At 42.4% G+C, this 6,976-nt stretch overlaps 1 protein-coding gene across 9 annotated transcripts in view; it reads right to left on the reverse strand.

Annotated features, from left to right (window-relative positions):
* Nucleotides 1–6,976, reverse strand: part of KDM6A (lysine demethylase 6A) — a gene marked incomplete at both ends in the record, with an annotated part of 156,608 nt that overhangs the window by 31,406 nt on the left and 118,226 nt on the right. The window lies entirely within an intron of this gene.

Below are 6,976 nucleotides of genomic sequence, written 5' to 3' on the forward strand. Positions count from 1 at the left end.
TTGTTATACTGCAGTTCATTATCCTGTAGCAGGTCAATTATAGTTATGCTGTGAATCAACTCTTGTGCATTACTTAACCCCAAACCATTTATAATTTCAGGTCCTGTAGGGTCTAAAAGATGTGAAAAATGGCTTCTGTTAGACATGACTGCTTTTTAAACCTGTAAGCATTTGTAAAAAAGAGATTATTTAACAAATAGACTTCTGAGGAATTTGGAGGTGACTTACAAGTAACATAAACACCCTGGATCTGAAGTAAGCATATAGTAAACAGAGACAAATGGAGAATAATGAGGAGGAAAATAAAATGATTCACCTAGAGCCCCAGCTACATAAAAGCCTTGAGTTACAACCACCTGTTCCTCCCTACCAAAATGTCTCTCTTTTCCCTGATGGTCTTCTCATCAGGACAATAGGGCAACAGACTGTATCAACTAAATTTTGCAAGATAGCAAGAATAATATGCTGGGAGACAACACCACCCCCCCCCCCCCCCCCCACCCCATTCACATTGCAGGTTAAGCCAGAATGTCTTTCTGAACATATCCAACAAAACCAGGGTATGCGTGTAACAGTTAGCAAATACACACTAAAGACCCAATCCAGTGTAGCTGCAGTATATAAAAACTAATAAAACAGGACAACTCTCCTCCCTATACATCAAGTTTTTCTAGCACAGGTGTCAGGGGTTTTGTTTGTTTGTTTGCCTTTTGGAAGAAAAAAATACCCTAACAATCCAAATCCTTTCAGGTTTTCCACTGCAGTGTTTACAGTAATTCTAAAAATCAACATTCCTGGTCACAAATTCACTTTTGTACTTCCAAGACACTGCTCACAGAGACAGCACCCAAACACAATCAGTTCTATGGGAAGCACATTCAATTCTGTGGTTCGGCGGTACCTCACCCTGCACTGAAATAAAGGTTAACCCGCAATATCGACGTGCACAGTAACTGATTTATTAGTATATAAACATCTTTCTATTCTGCTACCTATACAGGTTGACTTATTTCACAAATAAGCAGGGCTTTCAGCAGAATGTCTCTCAGTATTCTCCCCTCAAGACATTTTCCCCCCGTGTCAATCACGCACACAGTATCTGTGACAAGGATGACGGTCTCCCCCGAGCTCTGCTCCTGAGCTGCCACGTGCAGGCACGCACGCCTGCAAGTACGTATAAAACAAAGCAAGGGCTGATCAACTGGTGAGTGCATGGCTGGGACAGCCTTGTCCTCAAATTTATGCAGGTAAACTGGCAGGAAAAAACCCCTATTAATACACTGTACAGTAGCTGTATCATACAGACTTATTAGTTAGTACCAGAGAGACATGTAAACTGGGCTTTTCCCCTAAACCAGTCCTGGCGCAGGTCAGGTGCAGTAAGAATGAGCACAGAAGAATTTTCACATATGGGAAAGTGACTGGCTGGCTGCCTTTCCACTTCAGGCTTACCCTGACAGTGTCCTCATTGCTACCTTGTCGCGAGTCCCACAGAATTTCTCGTAATCTCTTATTATTAGACATACACAGACACTTTACAGCAAGCATAGTTTGACCAGGAGAGATCCTGTTTCCATCTGCTTGAGCATAGAGGCTCTTCAGAGGGATCTGGACAGGCTGGACGGATGGGCTGAGACCAATGGGATGAAGTTTAACATGGCCAAGTGTAGAGTGCTGCACATGGGACATAACAACCCCATGCAGCACTACAGGCTTGGGGGAGACTGGCTGGAGAGCTGCCTGGAAAAGAAGGACCTGGGGGTGTTGGTTGACTGCAGACTGAATATGAGCCAGCAATGTGCCCAGGTGGCCAAGAGGGCCAATGGCATCCTGGCTTGTATCAAAAACAGTGTGGCCAACAGGACTAGGGAAGTGATTGCGCCCCTGTACTCAGCTCTGGTGAAGCCACACCTTGAGTACTGTGTCCAGTTCTGGGCCCACATTATACAAAAGACTCTGAGTTCCTGGAGCGAGTCCAGAGCAGGGCAACCAGGCTGGTGATGGGGCTGGAGAGCAAACCTTACGAGGAACGGCTGAGGGAGCTGGGGCTGTTTAGCCTGGAGAAAAGAAGGCTGAGGGGAGACCTTATCACAGCCTACAGCTACCTGACAGGAGGTTGGAGAGAAGTGGGTGTTGGTTTCTTTGCCCAAGGGACAGGTGATAGGATGAGGGGGAATGGACTCAAGCTGCATCAGGACAGGTTCAGATTAGACATTAGGAAAAAATTCTTCACTGGAAGTGTTATTGGGCACTGGAACAGGCTGCCCAGGGAGGTGGTTGAGTCACCAACCTGGTTTAGTAGAGGACGGGAACGGTTCATCTTGATGATCTTAAAGGTTTTTTCCAACCTAGTCATTCAGTGTAAACTTTGCAAAAGTAATCCTAGCCCAGACCTCTAAATTGCTAAAAAACCCTACATCTCTCCTCCACTTGTCTCATTGCTCATCTTTATTATCCAGCTCCTAAGTCCTCTTGCTGAATTAAGGTGCAGACCGGCTTAATAGGGACCTCTCAATCTCTACTCAATAACAATGGAAGTACAAAAGGCACATCTAATGCTTTTTCAACTGTCTGGAAACTCAACTTTCCCCTCTAAACCTCACCAGGGGACAAGGGGCCCTACCCTTGTCCCTGCCTGCAGCAAAGTTCACCTTGGCTTACAAAAGCCCCTGCAGACACCACCGTGTCACTCACGCAAAGTTTTTAAGTTTTGTTTTCCTGTAACAAAGCCAAAGTTGTTGAAAATAAGACAGAAAAATACCCTTTATATCCTCCCCTTACTTTAGAAATTAAATAGCACTGGGAATACCACCTCCATCGATGATCACACACAAAAAAAATCTTGTTTAGGATTTTTGTAGTTAAAATGCTCAACGTTTTGCTACTGAACACAACCTGCAGACCTTTCAAGCTCTATGAAGAGCTTGATAAACACCGTACTAAAACAACCAAAACACAACATCTGACGAGGGGAATACAGCTCCTGTTGCTCTCCCAAGAAAGCTGCATACAAATTTCTACTAGACAAATACTTCTGCTAGACATATTTTGAAGACACAGACCAGCTAAACCTCAAGAAAGAACTTTCAGTCCCTCACAATTTCTTTTGCAGGTACTCGCAAAGCGCTCATACGAACACGGGGCATGGAAGCTATTTTTAGACTTCTACCAGCACGAACACATACACAGTCCTGATTTTAAAAAGCTGTTAACACTCTTCATTTTCATTAATATAATAGGTGTAGAAACTTCAATTGAAAATGAACATTACAATACAAGACTTAATATTTGAAAGATGACAAACGAAGCTCCCTGTAGGTTTTCTTCTCTCTTCTAGGAAATTCAGCTTTGTAACAGATACCTACAGACCTGCTATACACCACAATCAGTCTTAGTCATCAAATCCCAGTACAGTTAAAACTGGTAAGTCTCAATCACAGCAACAGATGCAGCTTTTTTGCATTTAGGTGATTATGTGGGTGCAGTGAAAGAAGGATATAAACACGCTTTTATCACTTTTTAACACCAAAAAGCATAATGCTCTAAAGCACCACATTCGCTACATCATCTGAAGTAAAACATTTTGGAATAAAATCTATTGAGACGGTAAAAATGCCAACAAGATTTCAGACACCACAGAAATACAGATAACATTTCAACTACAGGAACTGCAAACAGTTAAGTATGGAAAATAGCCGTTAAGGGCACACCCCAAAACATTCAGTAACCATGTGCTTATGATTAAAGGGACTTGGTGTGAACTTTGAAGGCATCTTAGGTCACTTCTTCACAAATGGCAGCATCTTTAAGGCACAGATACAGAAATTACAGTGCTCTAAACGGTTGTTTCCATTTCTCATCATGTTTGGGTTTCAAGTAAAATTATTTCTGGAAAGAAGGCAAACCTCTCCACTGAGACATCTAGGCAGAGAAGGGCCGTGAGCAGTAAGCACAAAGCGTGGACGTGCAGTGCAAAGCTGCCTGCTGTGTAACAGGCTCCCTGGTACATACAGTAAACACAGAGTTTACAGTTAACTAGCTTCCCCCTGTAGAGTTTCAGCACGTAACACAGAGCTGTGTATTTCTGAGCAGGGGTGACTGCATGTCTCAAGCTTCTCTACATAACTAACATATTATACTTCTGCCTGACAGCACGTTTGTGTTCCACAGTCGCTCCAAAGTACCTATATACTGCAAAGCTTCATAAAGGAACCTTTGCCCTTCCAAGGCAAGACAAAATTGGATGTACTGCTGCTGGCTTTAATGGAAAATTAAGCCAACCACTGAATATATTGCCATCACGTACATTTTAAGTGCTGGCACTTGTAACATTGTGCATGAGAAACTCCTACAGTACTTGAATATGCCCAAGGATTTCACTCTGATGATAGAATCTGTTCAGTGATGACACAGCACAGAGTATAGCAAGAGCAATGATACATGCCAAGCTCTGCTACTGCGCAGGATGCCTAAGTGGAGGGCTTGTAAGTGGGGTGGAAGGAGGAAAGTCCCAGAAGGTCGCAGAACAACCACCAAGTCTTAGGAAAAAAAATTACTACTGTGGCAAAATACATCTTTCCTTGATGCAGGGGAGTCTACGAAATGACCTTTTACATCGTTATAGCCTGTATCTAACGAAAGAGCTGGATTTGAAAGAGACTCTAAAAATGCGCTTGCTGGAGAGAACCACCAAATCCCAGCCCTCTGACTTCTGCTGGGGGTTCCTACCCTCTGACAACCACACCAGTGTCACAGCAATAACCCAAACTACTGCAAGCCTCACAGAAGCATTTCCATTTCTTTTTTTTTTTTTTTTTGAAAAAAGGGGGAGTTTATCTGCCAATTTTGGTGATTTAACAACACTGAGGTAAGAAGTAAGTAGCTGGGAAGCATACAGAAATGCTGAGGCTTGGAACCTGGTGCTTCTGCTACACAGCGTTTCATTAAGCCAGACCTAGGAATTGCCAGAAGTGGTAAGGGAATGAATTTAAGATGACTGCATGGATATAAAATGAGCCTAATCATTCTAGTGCCAGCACACCTGTCAAGAAGATAGGACTTAGGCATCAGAGATGAATGTTGGCAGACTTATCTGTGGCAGTTTAAGGTGTAATTGTCCTCTGCCTACCACTCTGCCACAGGCCACTGGCTACTGCATGGGTGGTGAAATTTGCTGCATTTCTACTCCACTGTGTAACTCCCATCTATACCACTGTAGCTTACAGCACATCATCTTCACCACCAGTCACTGCTGAGAACAGCTCCTATACTTGAGCTGTAAGTACTGAAACCAGCACTACCCAAAAAGCCATCTCTGGTACAGAAACAAAGGGCAAGCTGATGCACCAGATGGCTGAGTGATGGGAGAAACGGGCCAACGGGTACCTCACAAATTTCAACAAAGGGAAATGCCAAATCCGGCATGAGGGAAAGGAAAGCCCCGTGCACCTGTATGTAAGAAAACAAAGAAAACATTTATCATGTGAGGGTGACCAAACTCTGGAAGAGTTTTGTCCAGGCAGGTTGTGGAGTCTCCATTCTTGGAAGCATTCAAACCTGGCTGGACCTGAGCTGGGAGGTTGGGTTAGATGATCTCCGTAAGTCCCTTCATGGACCTCCCACCTCAGCCATTCTGTGATTCTTTCTCAGTTTTGCAATGAGATCACTGATTTGTAATGACAGACCAAATCTGTATGACTCACTTGTATCAAGGAAAAAAAAAAGATGAAGAGCTTAGTACCAGCACTGAAAATTACTAATATTTTAAAAAAAAATTGTAATTTCCAACATTTACACTGTTGTTGTTTCTTATCTAAGGAGAAGTGCTTGAATTGTATCTATAAGCTATGTCTGTAAAAGACAACTGATTAATGAGTAAAAGAAAAAAAATCCAAATAACCTATTTTCCTTTTGTAGGAACTGTATCAAATCTCCTTACAGAAATTAAGCCTTAAAGCCACGAAAAGGACACGTGCTTTCAAGCAATAAATTTATCTGCCATTTACTGGTATCAGGTCCCTATTTCAGAAATCTTTCCTTTAGAAGAAAGCAATCACACAAATGCTCGAAATAAAGCCATACTAATGTCACCATTAGATGCAGCAGTCAAAAACCTTTCTACAGTTTAAAACAGACTTTCCAGCTATATTTTCTATAGTAGCTGGAGTTCCATGAAACAACTCTGAAGGTTTTGAAAAGACAGCAAGGAGTGTACAAACAGATGCTATAAAATAATTCAATATTCTAAGTATATTAAAACTCTTGCTTATATGCCTTTGAGAGTCTCTCATCAGTTGTGCTTCCTTCAACTCAAATCCATTTTGATTTAATAAGAGAGACACCTACTCTGGCCATCTGGTAATCAATACATTCAATTCAAACTATCTGGAACAAGACACGATCCTGCAACTTTTTCTGCCCATCTTCCCTTCACTGAAACTATGCTTCCCACTGAAGCCTGTAGACAAGCATCTCAAACAGAAGTGGACCTTGAAGTATAATGGAAGGAAACAAACATACGGAGGAGGCATGACTACCAAGAAGGCACAAGGCTTCAAACAGGGTATAGGGACATCCAGAGAAGATGTTGATGGGTAACAGAGCAAGAAGGGACTAGGAATCTATCGTGGAGGAAAGGGAGTATTTAGACCAGCCTGGCAAGAGGACGTGAGGACTGGAAAGTGCATCACACTTTTGTCCACACCTCTCTTCCCTTTAATTATCCAGGGGAACCTAGCAATCTCCCTCACCCTGAACAGCAGGCAATTTCACTTCGAAAATGACCCTGTTTTATGCTGGGCAGTTACTGAACAACTGGCTAGAGAAAAAGGCAGTCCCAGGCCTGGAGTTTATCTCCAGTGCTTTGGATGTTCCCTATCAAAGTAAGTGCCGAGATTAAAACACTAAAATAGAAAACACAACACTTAAAGTAAATGCCTTTCAATTAATTAATTAAAAAAAAAAAGAAAAAAGAACT

This window comes from Gallinula chloropus, assembly GCF_964237585.1.
Source record: "Gallinula chloropus genome assembly, chromosome: 1".
NCBI lineage: Eukaryota > Metazoa > Chordata > Aves > Gruiformes > Rallidae > Gallinula > Gallinula chloropus.